Below are 22,867 nucleotides of genomic sequence, written 5' to 3' on the forward strand. Positions count from 1 at the left end.
TCTCTCTGCCCCTCCCCCGTTCATGCTCTGTCTCTCTCTGTCCCAAAAATAAATTAAAAACGTTGAAAAAAAAATTAAAAAAAAAAAAAAAAGCCTTCAGATAAAAGGACAGCTTTTCCTTCTCTAAGGAGTCAGTACATTTAGAGTTGAGCAGCCTTAAGAACCATGATCCCGTTTCTGAACACTTCCATCACCCACAAGATCCAGTCTGTAGCCTCGCCCTTAGCTCCAGGCAGCTCCGAACATGCTTTCGGATCCTATGGTTTTGCCCTTTGTGGCGACAGCCCATAAATTAAGCACAGCTATTTTCGCTTGGTATGATGTTTTTGAGATTCGTCCGCACTACAGCATGTATCGGAATGTCATTCTTTTTATTGCCGAATAATATTCCACTGTGCGGCTATCCGCATTTCCAGCCTCTATTTACCAGTTGATGGTCTGGGATTGTTTCCACCTGTTGGCTCTTTTGAGTAACATTCACGGTCGCGTTTTTGGGCCAGCAGACGTTCTTGTCTGCACTGCAGAGAGAGATACACAGGGAGGAACTGCCAGGGCATGTGGTAGAGTTATGTGTAACTTAAGAACCGCCGAGCTGTCTTCCAAAGCACCGATACCAAGCGATCCCCACCAGCAACGCGTGAGGTTCCCCATCTCTCCACATCCGTGTTCTCACCTGGCCTTTCAACCAAAGCCATTCTAGTGCGTACAGAGTGGTCACCTCTTGGTTTTAATTTTCATCTCCTGAATGATTAACAATGTTGAGCGCTGTATGTGCTTATTAGCAGTCTGTGTTATCTTCTTTGGTGAAATGTCTGTGGAAATCCTTTGTCCGTTTTTTAACTGGGCACTTTGTCTTATTATTGACTTATGAGAGTTGCTCTTTTTATGTATTCTGAATACCAGTCCTTCATCAGCTCTATGATTTGCAAATGTTTTCTTCCAGTCTGTGGACTGTCTTTTCATGCTCTTAATGCCTCTTAATGGTGTCTTTTGAAGTACAAAGTTTTAGATTCTGATGAAGTGATGGATCTTGCTTTCGGTGTTACATCTATGAACTCGAAGCAAAGGTCACAAGGGTCTTCTGCTACGTTTCTAACAGTTGTAGCATTTTAAATCATTAGTCTATGATCCATGTTGTTTTTTTTTTTTAATTTTTTTTTTTTAACGTTTATTTATTTTTGAGACAGGGAGAGACAGAGCATGAACAGGGGAGGGGCAGAGAGAGAGGGAGACACAGAATCTGAAACAGGCTCCAGGCTCTGAGCTGTCAGCACGAGCCCGACGCGGGGATTGAACTCACGGACCGTGAGATCATGACCTGAGCCGAAGTCGGACACTCAACCGACCAAGCCACCCAGGCGCCCCATGTTGAGTTTATTTTTGTGTATGATGTGAGACAAGGGTCTAAATCACCTCCTTAAAAAAAAAAAAAAAAAAAAAAAAGGTGTATCTGTGGATACACAGATATCCAGCTGTCCCAGAACATGTATCGAAAAGACTATTTTGGGGAACCTGGCTGGCTCAGTCAGTGGAGCGTGCAACTCTTGATCTCAAGGTTGTGGGTTCGGGCCCCATGTTGGATGTGGAGATTACTTAAAAATAAAATCTTAAAAAAGAAATGACTATTTTTTTCCCCATTAAAATGCCTTGCACAGTGTCAAAAATCAGTTCACCATAAATGTAAAGGTTTATTTCTGAACACTCAATTATGCTCCATTAGTCAAGATGTCTGTCCGTGTGCCAATACCACACTGTCCTAACTGCTTTAGCTTTAAGGTATATTCTTTTTTTTTAACGTTTATTTATTTTTGAGACAGAGAGAGACAGAGCATGAACAGGGGAGGGTCAGAGAGAGGGAGACACAGAATCTGAAACAGGCTCCAGGTTCTGAGCTGTCGGCACAGAGCCCGACGCGGGGCTCAAACTCACGGACGGCGAGATCGTGACCTGAGCCGAAGTCGGCCGCTCAACCGACTGAGCCACCCAGGCGCCCCTAAGGTATATTCTTAAATTGGGAATTTGAAGTCCTTTCTTTAACTTTTTATCTGGTAAATGGCTTTGGCTATTCTAAGTCTTTTGCACTTCCATATAAATTTTAGAATCAGCTTGTCAATTTCTGCAAAAAAAAAAAAGAAACAAGAAAAGCCTTTTGGAATTTTGATAGGGATTCCATTGAATTTATAGGTCAATTTAAGGGGAATTGCTACATTAACAACATCATGTCTTCCTATCCATGAATGTAGGATATCCCTACAATGACTTGGACCTTCTATCATTTCTCTCAGCAATGATTTGCAATTTGCAGTGTAAAAATCCTTCACTTTTTTGTTAAATTTATTCTCAAGTATTTCTTTTTGATGTTATAGTGAATGAAATTAAGAAAATGATTTCAAACTGTTTCCTGCTAGTATATAGAAATACAAATGATTTCTGTACATTAATCTTGTATCCTACAACTTTGCTGAACTTGTTTACTAGTTCTAGCAGCTTTTTTTTTAAGATTGTATTTTTAAGTAATCTCTTCACCCAATGTGGGGCTTGAACTCACAACTCCAAGATCAAGAGTTGCATGCTCCACTGACTGAGCCGGCAAGGAGCCCCTCAGTTTGTTGTTGTTGTTGTTGTTTTACAGACTCCTTAGGGTTTTCTACGTACAGAATCATGTTATCTGTGGATAAGAACAGTTTTACTGCTTCCTTTCCAATGTAGATGTCTTTTCTTTTTTTTTTCTCCTTTCAATGTTTTATTTTATTTTTGAGACAGGGAGAGCACGTGTGAGTGGGAGGGGGGCAAAAAGAGAGGGAAACAGAAGGTCTGAAGTGGGCTCTGCCCTGACAGCGGAGAGCCTGACGCAGGGCTCGAACTCACGAATGGTGAGATCATGACCCAAGCCAAAGTCGGATGCTTAACCAACTGAGCCACCCGGGTGCCCCTATTTCCTTTATAAACTGACTGCACGTGCTAAAATCTCCAGCACAACATTGAGTAGATGTTAAGAGGATGGACATTCTATGTCTTGTTCCCTATTTTAGGAAGAAAGCATTCATTACACACCCTTAAGTATGATGTTAACTTCTTGTGTTCTGTATGTTTTTCTTACATGCCCTTTATCAAGTTAAAGAAGTTCCCTACTAAGGGCATCTGGCTGGCTCAGTCAGAACCCCTGACTCTCGATCTCAGGGTTCTAAGTGTGAGCCCCACATTAGGTGTAGAGATTACTTAAGGAAAATAAAATCTTAAAAAAAAAGAAGTCCCCTTCCATATCTAATTTGCTGAGAGTTTCTATCATGAGGGAGTGTTGGATTCTGTCAAGTGCTTTTTCTGAATCTATTGAGATGGTCATGTGGTTCCATTCTTTATTCTAATCAATATGGTGTACTACATAAAGTGATTTTGGGATGTTAACCTAAACTTGCAGTTCTGCAATAAATGTCACTTGGTCATAATCCCCCCCCCTTTTTAAGTTTATTTATTTATTTTCAGTAATCTCTATATCCAACATGGGGCTCAAACTCACGACCCCAAGGATCAAGAGTCGCACGCTCTTCTGAATGAGCCAGGCAGGGGAACCTGATCATAATCGTTTTTATATCTTGCTGGACTTAGCTTCCTTATATTTGGCTAAAGATTTTTGTGTTTACATTCACGAAAAATATTGGGCTGCAGTTTTATTTTTTTGTGATGTCTTTGGCTTTGGTACCATGGCAATCCTGGCCCCACTGAATCAGTTAGGAAGCATTTCTTCCTCCTTTATTTTCTGGAAATGTTTGTGACGTCCTGGTATTAGTTCTTTACTTCTGAATTAGAATTCACCAGTGAACCCAAGATGACCTGGGTTTTTCTTTGTGGCAAGATTTGTAATTATGGGGGCTCCTGGCTGGCTCTGTCAGTGGAGCCCACAGCTCTTGATCTCAGGGTCATGAGTTCAAGCCCCCCTTGGGTATAGAGCTTACTTTAAAAGAGAGAGAGAGAGAGAGACAGAGACAGAGACAGAGAGACAGAGAGATTTGTAATTACTAATAAATGTCTTTTCTTGTTATATGCCCATTCAGATTTTTCACTCTTTTTGAATGTTTTGGTGATTTGTCCATTTCTACCACTATCATTTCATCTAAGCTATGTAATCTGTTGGTATAAAGTTATTCATAGTTCCTATTTAATTTCTGTAAGATCAATACTCATTCTTGATTTTAGTAATTTATATCTTCTCTGTTTTCATCAATCTAGCCACAGGTTTGTCAATTCTGTGGATCTTTTCAATTGACCAGCTTTTGGTTTTGTTGATCTTCTCTATTACTTTTCTGTTTCTACTTCATTGACTTCTACTCTAATATTTATTTCCTTCCTTTTGCTTTTTTCAGTTTGTTTTTCACTCTCTGGATTCATAAGGTGGAACCTTAATTTTTGATTTGAGATCTTTCTCCTTTTCTAATATAGATATTTAAAGCTATAAATTTCCCTCTTAGTTCAGTTTGGCTGCACCTCATGAATTTTAATATGTTGTGTTTTCTATTTTTAATTCAGTTCAAAATACTTTCTGACTTTCCCTTGTGATCTCTTCTTTGACCCAATTACTCAGAACTCTCTTGCCTCATTTCTTATGGACTACACATGGAGACAAAGAGCAGAGTCAAAACGGATTCCAAAACTTTTTACCGGAGCAATTATAAGGAGGGAAGTGCTGTTGGAGATGGGAGGGGCGCAGGTGCAGTGGACGTAGGGGCAAGAGCAGCAGTTCAGTCCGGGACAGGTGAGGTGGATATTCTCACGCAACAGTCTTGTGGGGATATGGACAATTGGATATGCAAATACTGAGTCTGGGGAGCAGTCCAGGCTGGTGATATAAAACTTAGGAGTCTTCAGGGCATGTGTGGTATATAAAGTCACAGGACTGAATTACCAAAGGTGTGAGTGTCCACAGAGAAAAGAAAGTTTCTGTGTGTGAAGTCTGAGACAGTTTCGTGAAGGAGACTGTTGTTAACTTAGGGATGTTAGGACATTTAGAATTTGATCTAGCAAGGACAAGGCAATTCAAGCACTCTGTGAGCCACAGATGTAAAATAAATGTTATCACATAATAACACGTCGTTATCTGTGACTGATGGAGGCGCTGAAGATAATGATATTAAGAGATCTAGATCTCCGTATAAATAGACATTTTACAATACGGATGGATACATCTATGTCAGGCTTACTGTATACATGTCTGCTAAAATGATAACATCCCTTGGGGCGCCTGGGTGGCGCAGTCGGTTAAGCGTCCGACTTCAGCCAGGTCACGATCTCGCGGTCCGTGAGTTCGAGCCCCGCGTCAGGCTCTGGGCTGATGGCTCGGAGCCTGGAGCCTGTTTCCGATTCTGTGTCTCCCTCTCTCTCTGCCCCTCCCCCGTTCATGCTCTGTCTCTCTCTGTCCCAAAAAAAAAAAAAAAAAAAAAAAATGTTGAAAAAAAAAAAATGATAACATCCCTTAAATCGTCCATGTTCCTAAAACAAGATCTTTACCTCACACACTTACTTTTCTGTCCGTATCTCTACCAGTCACTTAACATATGTCTCTTCTGAAAACCGTGAAATCAAAGGAGCAAAATTGTTGCTCTACTGCGGGAATGAAGACCATTCTCAGGAATGTCACTCTGAAGGGACACACTGTTACTGTGAAAGGCCTCGGAGGGACTTCAATCACATCAATGTAGAACTCAGTCTCCTTGGAAAGAAAAAGGAGAGGCTCTGAGCTGACAAATGATGGGGAAGTAGAAAAGAAACGAAACGACTGCTGCTCGTACCACCTGCAGTCACCTACAGAACACGGTCAAGGGTGTTACCCTGGGCTTCTGCTACGAGATGAGGTCGGAGGATGCTCACTTCCCCGTCAATGTTGTTACTCAGGAGAATGGTCCTCTCGTGGAAATCTGAAATTTCTTGGATGAAAAATACATCCGCAGGGTCTGGAAGAGGCCAGGTGTTGCTTGTTCAGTATCTCAAGCCCCAAAAGATGGGTTAATTCTTGAAGGAAATGGCATTGAACTTGTAACAAACTCAGCTGCTTTGATTCAGCAAGCCACGACAGTTCAAAATAAGGGTATCAGAAAATTTCTGGATGGTATCGATTTTTCTGAAAAAGGAACAGTTCAGTAGGCTAATGACCAAGATCTAAGTTCTGTCCAGTTGTACAGAAACAGCAGGATGCCAGATGATTTTTCAGACCTATTTGTGTTATTCTAAACTTTTTGTTTTAAATTTGAGAGAGAGACTACAGGCGGGTAAGGGGCAGAAAGAGAGGAAGAGAGAAGGAGAGAGAGAATCTCAAGCAGCCCCACACTGTCAGCACAGAGCCTGACGCAGGGCTCGATCTTACGATCGCCTGAGATGAAATCAAGAGTCGGATGCTTAACTGACTGAGCCACCCGGGTGCCCCTTGAGATATTTAAAAGATGCAATAAAAGCTGTACTGATCTGGGGCTTTGTCTTAAACCAACAGTCCTTTCCAACTATTTGGCAAGTAAACCATTGCAAAGTAAAAAAAGAAAAAAAGAAAAAGAAGCAGTAGCAAAATTGTTATCCCTCCAGCCAGACAACCACATGACAAAACAAAAGATAACAGGCTTATTCCAAAGCAAGTGTCTGAATCTTGTTACCATATAAGTCTTCAAGGATTTACAACACTCCATTCCTGCAAACTTTTTTTGTTGAAGAATCAGAAGACAGATATAATACTGAAGAAAAATGGGTCAAGTGAGGGAAATTGCTTTCCAACTGAGATTTGAGATTGAATAGGAAGTGGGTGAATTAGAAGAAAGACAGTCATCACCCATTTGTACGCTGCTCTTATATATCAAAGGCAGCTTACTTCCAGCTTCCCATTAACTAAAGCATGCTAGTTTCAAGGTGACACAGAGTTTTACAGAAATGTCTTCCCACTTTTAATAATGTGGCTCAAAACTAGAATCCCTTTAAATAGGCTTAAAATTTCCAGTGATGTTAATTTTCAAATAATGTTTCAAGAAAAACCTGCTGCTGTGGCAGAAAAAAGAAATAATCCATGAGATGTGTGTTTGTCTCACAGACACCCTTCTTGCCTAGCTTCATTGCAGACGCCAGAGTTAGAAATCAGAGAGAAAAGAGAATCCATCATCAAGCGTTTCAAATATAAACAACATTTCTTATAAACACATCAATGTCAGTTTTCTCTTAGTATACTCTTAGAGCCCACAATGACACTATCTGGAACTACAAACCCATTAGACACAGGTTATTTATGTGACACTTAATAAACCTGTTTTATTAAAATAGGTCAGATGCCACAGTTCAAATTTGGGGCCCCAAGGATCTCTTAGATCTTTAAAAATACTGAAAATCACCCTGCCCATCGGAATGAAGTGGGCAACAGGATGGTCAGGTGCACAGTTACTGCAGTCAGACAGACCCGACTTCTCCAAGGTACCTCGGGGTTTCAGCTATCGATGAAAATAAATGAGATTATAGTAGGCTTTCTATACTTAGCATGTGATAAGCCCTCAAAACACCATAGCTATTATGAAGTTTGGAATCCTTTCTCCAGCTGTGAATTTATACCTTCGGAGCAAACAGGCTTAGCAACACAAGTGCACTGAAATGGGAAAAAGGGGACTCTTCACCCTATCGCCAAACCAGGCCTTACCCCCATTTCCAAAGTGCAGTTTCAGGAAAGAGAAATGAAAAATAAAATGAAAAGGTCGGGGGTGAGGTTATGGGAAAAACGAAAGAAAAACTTCTGAGTGATCTTAAAGGCTGAATTCTGAAATTGATGTCCACTGACTTGAGACTTAGTTAGAAAATCACAATTTGAAAAGAAAAAACAGGGGCGCCTGGGTGGCTCAGTCGGTTGAGCGTCTGACTTCGGCTCAGGTCACGATCTCGCAATCTGTGAGTTTGAGCCCCGCGTCGGGCTCTGTGCTGGCAGCTCAGAACCTGGAGCCTGCTTCGGATTCTGTGCCTCCCTCTCTCTCTGCCCCTCCCCCGCTCACGCTCTGTCTCTGCCTCTCTCAAAAATAAACAAACATTAAACAAGAATTTTTTTAATAAAAAGAAAAGACATTTTTTCTAGGCCATTGGATCTGCACAATGAAAATTCTGCCATTGAAAGTAAAATCAGGCATGTATGTAAGCTAAGAACCACATTCAATAATTCTGCCAAAGGAGTATTTAAGTTATGAGTCAACATAAACTCATTTCAAGAAAAAGAATTTCGACAACGTCCTTTTAAAATCTGATCTAATTTCCAGAGTTCCCCTGATGGAGAATAAAATAATACGTTAAATGTATACTAACCACATATTCTGGGTTGGCAAGAGTGAGTCCATTACTTAAAATACTCATTTTTTTTTTTTTTTTTTTTTTTTTTTATTTTTGGGACAGAGAGAGACAGAGCATGAACGGGGGAGGGGCAGAGAGAGAGGGAGACACAGAATCGGAAACAGGCTCCAGGCTCTGAGCCATCAGCCCAGAGCCTGACGCGGGGCTCGAACTCACGGACTGCGAGATCGTGACCTGGCTGAAGTCGGACGCTTAACCGACTGCGCCACCCAGGCGCCCCTTAAAATACTCATTTTTACAATGGGCTAGTATCTGAAGATAGTTACTAAATCTGTAAAAGGTAAACCCAGAGTTACCTTGTGATCTATCTATCATTCCTAAAATTCAAATGCCTGTAAGAAATAGCATCATTTGGTTGGCGGTACTTTTCCTGGAGGAGCCCAAGGGCCCCTGGGAAAGGGAACAGCCTGCTGCTGTGGGTGCCAATAGAACATACGGTGCAGGGGCGCCCGGGGGGCTCGGTCGGCTGAGCGTCCCACTTCGGCTCAGGTCACAATCTCGCGGTTTGTGAGTCTGAGCCCCGCGTCAGGCTCTGGGCTGACGGCTCGGAGCCTGGAGCCCGCTTCGGATTCTGTGTCCCCCTCTCTCTCTGCCCCACCCCTGCTTGTGCTCTGTCTCTCTCTCTGTCTTTCAAAAATGAATAAACATTAAAAAAAAATTAAAAAAAAAAAAAAGAAAGAAAGAAAATCCAGTGCAAGTGAGCCACGGCCAACTATGCAGGTGGACTCACCTCCGAAGCTCTCCCCACAACGACAGGCACACCCCACAGGCTGGGCCGACTAGCTGAAGATATGGCCAGTTGGTCACTATCCTAAAAAGACTAAACACAGAGGCAAAGTACGCATTTCTCAGCCTCTTCTCTCTCCCTACTCTCACTAGCGGGGGCAACATCTCTGAAGAAACAGACGACTCGAAACAAAACTGAAACTTCTGGTCTTAGTGTCCACAAAATACTGTAGACATTACAAAGATCAACATGCCATCATCCCTGCTACCAAGTAACTCAAAATCTCAGAGAGAGATGATGGTAATGAAGGTTTCTTTGTAAAGCATGGATCTGTAAAGGGCTGTGCTGGGGTTTAGAGTCTGAAATGAACAAGAATGACTCATGCTCGTCAATTAAATACAAAACCATAATATATACAAAAGTACGACTGTGGCTAAGGTTCTTACTCATCACCTGACTGTGGTAAATAAATAAGATTCTTGTCTGCTTTAAGGCTTCCCCACCCCGCTCTATCGTGGGGTGTACAGTTAAAAAAAAAAGCCCATTTTGTTGTTTTAGTTGTTTTCTTTGTACAGAAATCTCCAGTCACTTTGGAGATTCTTTGTACGGAATCTCCAATCACTTTGGTTTAAGGATTCTATTACATTTATCTAACCTTTAAAAAGTTCTAGTAACTTCGGGGCGCCTGGGTGGCGCAGTCGGTTAAGCGTCCGACTTCAGCCAGGTCACGATCTCGCGGTCCGTGAGTTCGAGCCCCGCGTCGGGCTCTGGGCTGATGGCTCGGAGCCTGGAGCCTGTTTCCGATTCTGTGTCTCCCTCTCTCTCTGCCCCTCCCCCGTTCATGCTCTGTCTCTCTCTGTCCCAAAAATAAATTAAAAACGTTGAAAAAAAAAAAAATTAAAAAGTTCTAGTAACTTCAACAAAGCCTAACTACCAACACTGCTATTTATGTTATAAACTGATCTGTTATGTCATAATCTGATCTTATGTTTCCTGGAAATACTGAAGATTTGTTGTCTCTCTTTTCTGTCAATATCCTATTCCCATAAAATTTATGACCTGTCTAGGACTGTTAAAGTCTGACTTAAGATATTTTTATGGGTATGATACCAAGAAAATTCGACTTCGTTGAAAGTACTCACCCTAATTAACAGCAGAACCCTATTATTACATGGCTCATTCTATACTGGGATTTATTGCTGTGAGTCAAATCTATACCCCAGAACCTCAAATAATAAACTCCCCTAAAGCTGCTATCTTATGTGTCATCTTTCCCCAATCAGCGTTTTAAAAGGATGCAATATATATATTTTACCAAATATTTTAACTTTAGCTTCTTTATTTACTTAATGTAAAGCTTCTCTGCAACTTCCAGGAAAAGCAGCAAGCATGTCTTACCTCTGAGAACTTACTCCTTCCAACAGTCCACACCAGTCATTCTGTAGTGTTCTGTCCTGCTGATTCTTCCTGGCACCTTTTCAGTATGACCCTGCCATCAAGCTTGTCCGAGCCTGCAAGAGCCACGGTCTTCACCCTCCCAACTTCTCCTCCAACCATCTGCTACATTTCGCCTCAAAAGAAGTTGCTAGTCTAACACTTGGTCTGTGTCATGCCCGTCAACAACCATCGATAGTTCCCAAGCAGCCGAAGAACGGAGTTTGTACTCATACAGCCCCTTAGTTCTAAGCCTACGTGCCAACACAAAACTCCCATTTACAGAAGGTCCTAGTGTCACTTATTCGGTGAAAATACTGAGTTCCAGCTGCTATGTTAGGGACTTGCTAAAACCTTCCCCCATCCAGCCAACTTCTATCAACTTTCCAGGACCTGTTTCCAGTCAAGTCTTGCCTTCATCACTGGGACTCCTGGGTCCTCTCCCTCTTCTGAATGACCGGGCACTCTATTTATTTCTGGGTTCCCGAAGTGGGTTCCACTGAAGCAAAAGGCAGTATGAAGTGAAAACAGTGTTTGGCGGTCACATACATTTGGGGAAAACTGGGCTAACAAAGGAGATCGTTTTTTCTGCTGGGCTTCTCGGAGCACCCAGCATGTTCACGTGCATCTTCAAGAGGGCAGATATGGAATATGTATAATTATCTACTGCCAGAGGTTTTTGTTAACGTGAGGACGTTTCGCAACATTTAATTGTTTTTCCGCTTTTGTTTTGTTTTGTTTTTGTTTGGTGCCTGCCCCTCTCACTAGTCAAACTCCAGGAGGGCAGGGAGATGTTGATCCTTACCAAGGCCACCGCTCAGAAAAGACATGAAGTTTTTGTGGAATAAAGAAAGAAATGCTGTGCCCAGGCTTGGGGTTTAGAAGGCAGCGTAGGGGGTGGGGGGTGGTGACAAAGAGCTCAGACTCCTGCATCAAAGGACCGAACGCATCATTAAGGCTCTGCCTTGGGGTAAGTCATTCAACCTCCGTGGGCCTTAGTTTCCCCATCTAGAAAATGTACGCAGTAACATGAGCTACCTTACAACTTACTGGGCAGGAATGGATCTCACACACAAAGTGCCCAAAAGGCATCCAGTTAATATTAGCAGATGGATTGGTAGGATACAGACCAGAAGAGAGACCAATTAAAAAGCTATTCCAGGGGCGCCTGGGTGGCGCAGTCGGTTAAGCGTCCGACTTCAGCCAGGTCACGATCTCGCGGTCCGTGAGTTCGAGCCCCGCGTCAGGCTCTGGGCTGACGGCTCGGAGCCTGGAGCCTGTTTCCGATTCTGTGTCTCCCTCTCTCTCTGCCCCTCCCCCGTTCATGCTCTGTCTCTCTCTGTCCCAAAAATAAAAAAAAATAAAAAATAAAAAATAAAAAGCTATTCCAATAGTCAAAGTTATTTATCTGCGAGTGAGGGCTTTAAAGTGGACCGTCTGAGTTTAAATTCTGGCTTTACTTCCTACAGGCTGTAGGATCTTTCTCTGGCCTCCCTTTCCTGGTCTGTAAATTGGGAACAATAAAAGCAACCATTTTCCAGGAATGCTGTGTTGTGAAAATTCAGTAAGAGATCGCTCCTGCCCTCGGTACATGTCACACAGTAAGTGCTCGAAGACTAGTTGCACCTATCTGAAGATTATTATTATGTTTTTAAAGTTTATTTATTTTGAGAGGGACAGAGACAGCACAAGTGGGGGAGGGGCCGAGAGAGAGAATGCCAAGCAGGCTCTGACACAGGGCTCGAACTCACAAAACCGCAAGATCATGAGCTGAGCCGGAACCAAGAGCTGGACGCTTAACTGACTAAGCCACCAGGAGCCCCTGAAGATTATTTTAAGTGGAGGTCCGGTTACCTGCACATGCCCCTGTTCCCCATCCCCCCTTCTCAATTGTCCCCCAGAGACTCAAACATCCTTCCTTCCACACAGCCATCACCTTCCCCCCTCACCTCATCGTCTCCCCACCCAAACCCGCTCATTTAAAATGTCACCCTCCTGAAGAACAAAGCCTGTTAAATTCCCTTCCTACATACTCTTTCCCTTCCTTTTTCGCATTTATTTCGTACACAGTGTGAGAAAACAGAATGCAGTCAACGGAGCAATTCTGCACCCCCCCCCCCCGTAATTTCTGAACAACTCCGTTAACATCTTTTCACAGCACGAATGGTTGGAAAGGTGGTAAATTGTACCAACGCTGCCATTTCCCACTCGCAGATCTTAACTTTAATTCCCAGTTGCTAATTTAACTTAGATTCTCCCCGCTTATTAAAAGAGTAATTAAAAAGAAATTATCTTTGGGAATAGAAAGTAAACAATACCTTTGCCAGGCTCAACTCAAGCAACTGATTTTAGTTGCGTAATGAGCTACGCTGTACACATAAAACGAACCCAACAAAGCACATACTCCCCAAAAAGCACCTTGACACTGGCCAGTCTGCACCTCAGCAAGGGGCTCCACCACAGATAGGGGTCACCCCCCTGCTGAGAATAATCCGGCTCGACACTGTGATACTGCAGGTTTGCAGTTCAGGCCTTCGCAGGAAGGGCATTATGAAGACATAAGAGTATTAATTTCTCAAACGCTCCAAAGAAGGGCAACAGAGAGGGTCTTTAAAGAAGAAAAGAGCTGTTCAGGTGTTTGTATTTTAGAGGATCACAGGGGCTCACATGGATTTATATGAACACTTGTTGGTCACAGAAAATGCTGTAACCTTATGATGCCGATGAGCTGATATATCTGCACGCTCTTTCAGTGTCATATTTTTGCACAAAAACTTTTTAAATTTTCAAGTGTGTGTGTGTGTGTGTGTGTGTGTGTGTGTGTGCGCGCGCGCGCGCCAAAAAAGGCTTATGACGAAGCAAAGTGGGAACCGGGCCATGACAGACCAATTCCTCTGGTTAGCTCTCTGGAGGACAGATTCCAGATGACCCTCTGGGCCCTGGGTGCTGTGACCCAGTGGCCCAGTGACCCTACCTGTCTTCAGGCAGGTTGTTCTTCCCACGGGAGAGGAGTGTTGTGACAAAGAGGCAAATAAAGAAAGGGAGACCAGGGGACAGACAACCCACTACTCCTACTTCTTAGAGCAAATATGTAAATCTACTGGCCTAGAAGAGACAGATCTCAGAAGCTTATTCTTGCCCATCCTTAATCATCACCGTATCTTCGAAAACCAAAGTCCCAGTGCACGGCGAAAACTCCAAAGAGCCACACGGAGTATTAAGAGTTCAAAGTAGCGGCGAACACTGCTTCGCCAAGGCCATTCCTTCTGCTGTGGTTGCAGCCAGGAGGGCTCAGGAGGGCGCGAACAGCTATCTGTGCTTCAGCAGTGATGTTTTATGGCTGGGTGCCCAGATTGTCTAGCTCCACGCACAGCTCTACAGCCTTTGGAGGGCTACAGAGGGAGAACGCATTCTTAACAAACAGCTCTCCATCCCTGCAAGAGCTTCTTCATTCTCTGAAAGCATCCGTGGCCAAGAAAAGAATTCATTTTTAGTCAACTCTAAAAATGGCACAAAGGGTATGAATTTTCACCACGTTTTTAATATGCAAAACCCTGTCACATCCCAGTTGGAGAATTTAAAAATACGTATTTTACTTTTCATTAAGTAAGTTACTGTTGAAACGCATGCTTTGCACAATAGGAAACTTACAGGATTATCTTAATCGAGTTATTCAAACAAGTTCACTGGGCAAGGATTACATATTTCTTGGTTTCAACATCACACATGCAATCTCTACACAAGGTTATAGTTTTTTTCTGACAGGTAATCTTTATACTTTTAAGTAATTATATTCTTGAAAAGTTGTTTATAAGCTGGATGTTTATAATTGAGAACATCATTATTGCATTAAAAATTTATCTAAAGAAAGCTTACGGTCTATTATTTTGCAGAGCAAAGAATGCTCTCCTCACGACTGACTACACGGTTATTTTAAAGCTAATCTGTAAAAACTCAGATATCCGTGATTAGACTGGCTCAAAGAAAATCTGTAAAATCTACCTGGAAAAAAAGGGGGGGAGGGGCCAGTTCTCATTTGATATTCTGCTCTCTCTGCTTACATCTATGCATGACGTCTCCAAACAAAATTAAGATGCCAACTGTCTTAATTAAGCAAATAACCCAGTCATCATACAAAACAGATCGCAGCACCAATGCTCCTTCAAAAGATTTCCTTACAGCTCATCTTTAACATCAAGAGACCCTCTGAAATAAAGCTGGCCCGAAAGGTAAAAACCCACTTCTCTCTAAACCATGAATAAGGAGCCGTAAGAATTTCAAAGAAAACAAACACAAAACAGAGTTGCCTGGTTGTTCCCCTACTTAGACCTTCTAGGCTCTGCCTGCTCCAGGCTCCACTTCCTGCCCCCTCAACCCATCCTTCTCCTGGTTCCAAGGCCTTCTATAAATCTGTCCCTTGTCTCCTCTCCGTTTCTCATGCTCCCCCACCCCCGCCCCTGGGGCTTCGGTTGCGATGGCTAGATAATCTGTGTTTGCTGCATCCCCAAATCTTAATGATCTCATATGTTGTTCTGATATGGGGAACGGTCTCAGAGTTGACAATCTATTTTCTCCCTTATAAAATCTTCTCAGACAGCAACCTCTGCACAATAAACCCTGACTGAGTGGTAGGGTCATCTAAAACATACGCGTGCGATGTAATCTTATGGATCTAATGCTTACTGGGGAAGGCCCTAGAGACCCACAAATAGTCTTTAAAATGGCCCGTAAGCCGTAAAATGTTGTGAGGAAAGTTCTATGATGCCAAGACATTCCGTATACTTCAATCCAATAATGGATAAATAAACTAATCTCCACCAGTACTCTATTTTTAAAAATTTAAGATTAGCATCACTTTCTTGAGTCAAACAAGAATAAGGTTACACTCAGACCTCCTGGCCCTCACTTGAAGCTGGGGCAGTAATGCAAACATTGCATTTGCAGCCAGTGCTACAGGAATCTTATCTTCCATTTCTTTCCAACTGAAAGCTCTCTTCACTGAGGAAAAAGGCCGCCCCACTCCAGCCCTGACCTCCTCCTCCTCCAGCTTGGTTTTGGAAGTGAGCCAGATGACAGCATTTGGAAAAGCACAAATTTATCTCAGCAGAGCCGGCTGTTTAACCAAAAGGTGGTGGTGGCGGTGAGAAATACTGCAATTTGAAAGGAGATTTCCCCCATGCCTTACTTCTGTTTTAATCCTCGTGGGTCCAATGAAACCGTGCACCCCTACTTTCCCTCATAATCAGCACGCTAATGCAACTATTTGTTCCAAAACTCCTGAGCTGACTAAGTATAAATATAAACCTGCTACAAAATAATCTTTGTCAAAGTGTTAAAACATAAGCCACTTGAAAAAGAACAACAATAGTAAACATTGTAAGAAGAAAAACCTAAAGTCAACATTTACATGCACCCCAGGTTACTACTAAAATATTTAAATGCCAGATTCCAAAATGAAATAGTGAGGATTAAGCCTTATGACGGCCTCAGTGTCCACCTTATTTAGTTTAATAGTTTAATAGTAAAGCAGAGGTGCCCATCCGTAAGGTCTTCCGTTTGGACAGGAAACACGTAAGGCTTAGAATCAGTCTTTGAAAACTAGATCCTCGTAATAAAATCAAGTCTGAATATATATGTATAGAACACCAGGGACCCATGGGTCCATTCTCTCTTGCTTAAGGAAATGCTAACTTTAAGAAATTATTCTACATCACCAGAAGTAAAAGTTAACTTAACCAATACTTTTACCATTTTCTGAGCTATCGATTTCCCATGACCCAGCGTGTGAAAGAAGAACAGATTCTAACTAAGAACCTCTATTCTTATGAAACGCAAACATCAAAAAGTTTCTGTAGAAAAAACTAACTTTCAGGGTAGGTAAATAAAGTAGCACCTACTTAGACCATTATTATCTTCTGTAAATAGCAACAATAAAAGTAGCGTGGGTAACATAACTGGGCCGCTCATTTTAAAAACCTCATTTAGCATCATTTCCCCCCCCCCCCCAGCAAAGCATCCTGGGAGCGCTGCACCGAAAGGCTTTCAAAGACCCGAACCACCTCCATGGTTGGGGGGGGGGGGGGGGGTGCGGATAATGCAAATGTCTTCAAGGTGCCCTCAGCCAACCAAGTTCATCTGGCCCGGGGCTAAGTTTTTTTCCTCTACTCTGTCTCCCAGGACCGAAGGAAGTCTGGAATCCATGCACAGAACTGTCAACACCCCTACATATTTCAAACCGTCCGCCGTCCGCGGAGATCACTCAAGCCACGTTTCCAGGGTCTCCAACGCATCCTCATAGTTACTGGATTCTAAACGCAGGAAACAAGTTGCATACAATAAGCCTTCTGCGGGTCAGATTACGTTCGGGGACGCAGCCGCCTCTACACGGCGATCACCGCGCACTGACCACCTACACCGACCGCAGCACCGCGGTGTCCGGAGAAAATCCGACCGTCGGCCACACAATGGATTAACCCAGCCAGATGCCTCCAACTCGCAACTCCTTCCAGGCGCGCAAGTTGGACATGCACCGAGCACCATTTTGAGTTCCGAATCTGCAGCTCATGCCTAGACATCACCGAGCAGACGACTCAAATGGAGGTTTAATCCGACAGGGAGGCAAAGGTTCGCGGCAATTCCATTCATCTTGTACAGAACCGCTGATGCGGTCAAGTGCCTTCAAACGCGGAAGGTGCAGCCGGGATGTGCGGCTCCTCCGCCGCCGCCCCCCGCGGCACCGATCGTGCATCTTCGGGGAGCTTCCCAAAGCCCCGTGTGACCCCGCAAGCGGACGCTTCCTCGGCCCGGCTAACACGCAGGGAACCCGTCCAGTCGCGCACGCACGTTTGAACGGCCACGAATCAATTGATTAAGTGTCATCCACAAGGCAAAGGTGCAAGCGAGGCGTCGCTCAAGCGGAGGTGGCACCGAGGCGCTCGGGTTACGTGATGTGCTAGCAGGGCAGCCGTGGCGCGGCTCCTTTTCCTCGTGCGCACTGCTCCGCAGTCTGCAGCACCGCTAGCAGCCCACCTGACTCCAGACCCGCTGAGGGCCGAGGGGAGCCCTCCCCCTCCCCCAAAGCCCGCCCGGGGCTCGCTCTTCCCCCCCCCCCAACAACGGCGCGGGAGGCCCTCCGCCGAAAACGCCTCGGGCTCGTGCGTGCCATCAGAGATGCAAAAACCCACGGGTGACCGTTCCGGGGGAACCCGGCTCCAGCACCCGCGCGAGTGGAACGCGCACACATCTGGCGTGCGGCCGCGCCACCCGTCGCGACCCCGCCGGCTCCCCCGCGCCCGGCGCTCCGCGAACCTCTCTCCCCGCGCGCACGCACGCCCCGGCCCCGCGCCGCCCGCGGCTCCTCCCGCGCCGCGCATCCCTTCCCGCCCGGGACCCGCCGGGGCCCCTCGCGCTCCGGGCCCGGCCGAACAAAGGCGACGCCGCCAGCTCGGCCAGCTGCGGCGGCTCGGAGGCCCGGCCCGCGCTCACCTGGGCTCCGTCCCCGGCGGCGGTGGCGGCGGCGGCGGCGGCGGTTCCTCGGCGGGGCTCCGGCAGCGCGGGCCTGGCGGCGGCGGCCGCGGCAACAGCAACGGCGACGACGACCCGGGCGGCCGCCCCGGGGCCTGCGGGGCGCTCGGGCGGCAGGGGCCCGCTCGGCGCCGGCGCCGCGGGCTCAGGTCCCGGCGCGGGCGGCGGCGGCGGCGGCGGCGGCGACGCGGGCGGGTGGGCGGCGGCGGCGGCGGCGCGTCCCGGCAGGTCCAGGTCCGGCCCCGGCGACGCCGCGACGCGCCCTCCTCGCGCCCGCGAGCGGGACGGCGGCTCCGGCGCGGCCCGGGATCCGAGGTGGCGGCGGCGACGCTCGGCGCTCGGCCGGCTCCGCTCCCTCCGCCTCCGGCTCGGGCGGGCCCGCGGCGGCGGCGGCAGGAGCGCGGCGGGCGCGGGGACGGCCCTGTCAGGGGCGGCGGGGGCGGCCGGGGCGGCGCTCAGGGCTGCGGGGCGGCGGGGCGGACGGCGGCGGCTGCGGCTCCCGGGGCCGTCGCGCTGAGGTGCGGAGCTGCCACCGCGGCCATCTTGTTGCTCTAACTGACAAGAACCCCCCCTCCCCCCGCTCCAGCCAGACGGGGCGCTCGCGCCCCCTTCCCCGCCCCGCGTTGGCCTCCAACAGGAAGTCGTCCCGGCCCCTGCCACGTGACTCCGCCGCATCTGCATACCGGAGGGCGAACTGGCCAATCGGCGCTCCGCGCCGGAGCTCCGCCCCCACGCGCCCCTCCCCGGCCCATTGGCTCATCGCGCCTAGGCCACGCCCCGTCCTTCCCCCTTAATACCCGCTCGCGTTGTGGTTCTGCAGACCGCGCGGGGAGCGCGCCGGGGCGCCGGCGGGTGCGCGCGCTCCCCCTCTCCGGGCGCGTGCAGGTCTCGGGGGCCCGCGCTCCGCCTGCGGTGCCTGGAGACCTTCGAGATGTGTGGGCGCTGCGGCTCGGTGTCAGCGCACTGGACGGCGGGGCCCGGGCCCGGCCCTGCGAGGCCGCTCAGTTCCCCCCCCCCCCCCGCCGGCGCCCTGGGGCGTCCGGGCCCCGGTTTTGCGCTGTATTTTCACCCGGCGGCGCCGGCCCTCTGTGCAGCGGCGACCGGCGGCCGCTCCGGCGCGCGTCCCGCCCGTGCGGTGCACACGCCCTACACCTCCCCACCGTGCACAGACTCTTAGGCGCGCCGACCCGGGCCCCGGAGCATCCTGCTCGCCGCCCTCCTCCCAGCCTGCCCCTGCACGCAGCAGTCCCCCGGGGAGCTCCCTGCTGCGAGCCGAACGAACCTCCCTGCGAAACAGCCTCCCGGGGAGGACAGCAGTGCCCTGGAGAGCGAACACTCCGCCCCCACCGCGTCGACCCCGGACAGGGCGGGACCCTGACGCCCCGGCCCTGGGTACCGGGTGGTGGTTCTCCAGGCCGCCGCTCCTCTTCCGTAGACAGTAGTGATTAACCGTAGGTAGGGCCAGGAGCGATGTGCAATTTAAAAGTCTCTTTTCAACTTTCGGTACCAATGACGAGGAATTTTTTTTTACAACCAAGAATTTTCTCCGTTTTCGCGCAGGGTCGTGGTAGCAGGCCGGCTTTCCCCGTCGTGGGGGTGGAAGGAAGCTCAGCGGTGCTCCTTGAAAGTTGCTCGCGTTGGAAGAGGCCATTCCCTGTCTACGTGTCCCCATCTTGAAGAGCAGATAATGACACAGTACTCAGGCAATGCAATTTTGTTACCGCAAGTGTCATGCTTTGCAAGTCCGTGGATGAAAGAGACACAACAAACTCTCCGCTCTTGTTTCCCATCAGGGTCTCGTGAGCGTCACGCACTCCTTCTTACTGCCATATTTTGAGCCAGATTCACAAACCACTTTCTTCAAATGTCTGGGCGGTGGATTCCCCCTCCCCCACACCCACATCCCTTAGAAGGATCTGAAGTCAGATTTTATTTACGTTAATTTAATTCTTGACTGCAGAGAAACCTGCGTTTTTTTCGTCTTTCTCAAAAACAGAAGTGTTACCACATGCTCCAGGAGGGAGTGCAAAATAATAACATCTTCAAAATATGCAACATCCACTAAGTAAGACTGCTAAATCAATGGAGGAATCCAGGTACTTGGGTAGACCAATCATTGTAGGAAGCAGAAATTTGGGGGAAATGGAACCAAAGTTACATTATTTAGTGTTTGTTCTTGATGTTAAATTTGTGCTGTAACTTCTCACCTTTCCACTGTCTTGTTCTCTTTACTGCTTGCCTCCTTCAGCTTAAACCAGACAATAATTGTCTCCTCCTATTATCTTAGACTATAAACATTTGGTGGAAAGGCAGCACTATATTGACCATATTTTCTGAACCAAAAATTAGACTCACAGTTTGGCATGAGGACCTGTGGCACCAGAAAGAATATTTAAAATTAGGGTTGGTCCAGGGGTGCTTGGGTGGCTCTGTCCGTTAAGCGTCTGACTCTTGATTTCAGCTCAAGTCATGACCTCACAGTTTTTGGGATCGAGCCCTGAGTCAGACTCTGTACTGACAGTGTGGCCTGCTTGAGATTCCTCTCCCCCTCTCTCCCTGTCCCTCCCCAACTTGTGTTCTCTCTCTCTCTCTCTCTCTCTCTCTCTCTCTCTCTCTCTCTCAAAATAAATGAACATTTTAGAATAAAATAAAATGATGGGGCGCCTGGATGGCTCAGTCGGTTAAGCGTCCGACTTCAGCTCAGGTCATGATCTCACAGTTGGTGAGTTTGAGCCCCACGTCGGGCTCTGTGCTGACAACTCGGAGCCTGGAGCCCGCTTCAGATTCTGTGTCTCCCTCTCTCTCTGACCCTCCCCCGTTCATGCTCTGTCTCTCTCTGTCTCAAAAATAAATAAACATTTTTAAAAAATAAAATAAAATAAAATGAGGGTTGACCCAGAAACGTTGACCCAGAAACGTTGCCATGAGTGTGGAGATTGCAGAACACAGTGTCACTCATTCATGGCTGTTTGAGCTGAGTAAAGAATGAGTAAAGACCCCAAGCAAAGTTGTAAAATGAGTAAGTGCCTATTTGGGGTCTCCATCCCCTGAGGGGCCCTGTCATTACCATCTCATAGTTAAGATGTGAGTTAATAATCTATGCTAATGGGCAAAACCCACAGAATCACATTTTTTCTTAGTTTATTTATTTTGAGACAAAGAGACAGAGTGCATTTGCACGAAATCCAGGGGGCAGGGGTGGCCGGCAGAGAGAGAGGGAAAGAGAATCCCAAACAGGCTCTGCACTATCCGCGTGGAGCCTGACCTCACAGGGCTTTAACCTCACAACACGTGAGATGCCTCATGTTTCAAAATCAAGAGTCAGATACTCAACCAACTGAGCCACTCAGGCACCCCCAGGGTCACATTTAAGACGATTAAATGTTGAATGTAGCTCGGTTAAGCATCCGACTTGGGCTCAGGTCATGATCTCATAATTTGTGAGTTCGAGCCCCGCGTCGGGCTCTGTGCTGCCAGCTCAGAGCCTGGAGCCTGCTTCCGATTCTGTGTCCCCCTCTCTCTCCGCCCCACCCCTGCTTGTGTCTGTCTCTCTCTGTCTTTCACGAGCGAATAAACGTTAAAAACAAAATTTTAAACAATAGCGTCCAGTTCAAGAGAGTGTATTCTGAGCTGGCCAAATCCCACATGGAGTATCATGGCCAGTTCTGAGCACTATATGGTAGGCAAAAGAAATTGGCAAGCTTAAAGACAGTCAGGGGGACAGCAGGTCGTTGACGGAAATCCTCTGGTCATGCAGCAGGGCTGACGTAGTGGAAGAAGTCGACATAGGGAAGAAGAAGCAGGCAGGACAGGGTGATTGTCCTCAAATTTTTAAAGAACTCCCATGTACAAATAGGCACAGGTAAATTCTGTGAGATCCTAGGAGGCAGACTTAGGGTCTGTGGATGCAAGGTTTGGGGGCAAATTTTGAGCCCTGCATCACACTCAGTGCAGAGCCTGCTTGGGATTCTCTCTCTCTCTCTCTCTCTCTCTCTCTCTCTCTCTCTGTCTCAAAATAAATAAACATTTTTTAAAATGTGACGCTTGGGGTACCTGGCTGGCTCAGTCGGTAGGGCACGTGGCTCTTAATCTCCCGATCATGACTTCGAGCCCCATGTTGGACGTAGAGGTTACTTTAAAAAATATATACGATAAGCTTGAAAGGCCTTCCAGAGCCTTGGTTCTCAAACCCTGTTCACATGAATTACTAAGGTAGCTTGTTGAGAATACGGATTCATCACGTTCAAGGTGCTGTCCGTGAAGCTGAATGTTTTATCAACTCCCCAAGGGATTCTGGTGCTATCGTCCTCCCACTACACTGAGGAAAATCCTAGAATAGAGACAAGAACCTTAAAATATGAATGAGGACTTCAGATTTCTTTGTATCCGTCAGTGAGTTAGAGACAACTCATCAATTTATTTGTTTATTGAAGCTGTATTGTGCGTCAGGCAGTGGACTAGGGCTTTAAAGCTGAAAGCCAGGATTATAATATGTAACAAGGTGCTTAAGAAAGGCAGGAGGAGAGACCTAGGTCATTCTGGGGGGCTCAGAATGACTTCCCAGAAGGACCTCTGGTTTGATTCTTGAAAGATGCCAGAGGGGAGAGTGCCACAAGCTGTTGGGCACTGAAGACAGAGGGAACAGTGGGTACGAAGGAAATATAAAAGAGCAGTACAGCACTTTCAGGGGGTAGCAAAGTTGTCAGCAGGGATGAAACAGCCCTCATATAATGGATGGAAAGGAAGCAGGAGAAATGACCAGGGGCCAGATCATAAGGAGCATCTCATGTCGTCACGTTTAGGAGTTTGGACTTTATCCTGAAGGCAATG

General features: G+C 46.8%; 1 protein-coding gene across 4 annotated transcripts in view; it reads right to left on the reverse strand.

Annotated features, from left to right (window-relative positions):
* Positions 1-18,119, reverse strand: part of TNRC6C (trinucleotide repeat containing adaptor 6C) — a 146,853-nt gene extending 128,734 nt beyond the window's left edge. For all 4 annotated transcript variants that reach the window (XM_058702806.1, XM_058702804.1, XM_058702805.1 and 1 more), the window contains exon 1: positions 17,999-18,119. The gene's annotated coding sequence lies outside the window, so the exon portion shown is untranslated. The remainder of the gene's footprint in view (positions 1-17,998) is intronic.
* Positions 18,120-22,867: the final 4,748 nt, after the last annotated feature.

Source organism: Neofelis nebulosa, chromosome 16 (genome assembly GCF_028018385.1).
Source record: "Neofelis nebulosa isolate mNeoNeb1 chromosome 16, mNeoNeb1.pri, whole genome shotgun sequence".
Classification (NCBI taxonomy): domain Eukaryota; kingdom Metazoa; phylum Chordata; class Mammalia; order Carnivora; family Felidae; genus Neofelis; species Neofelis nebulosa.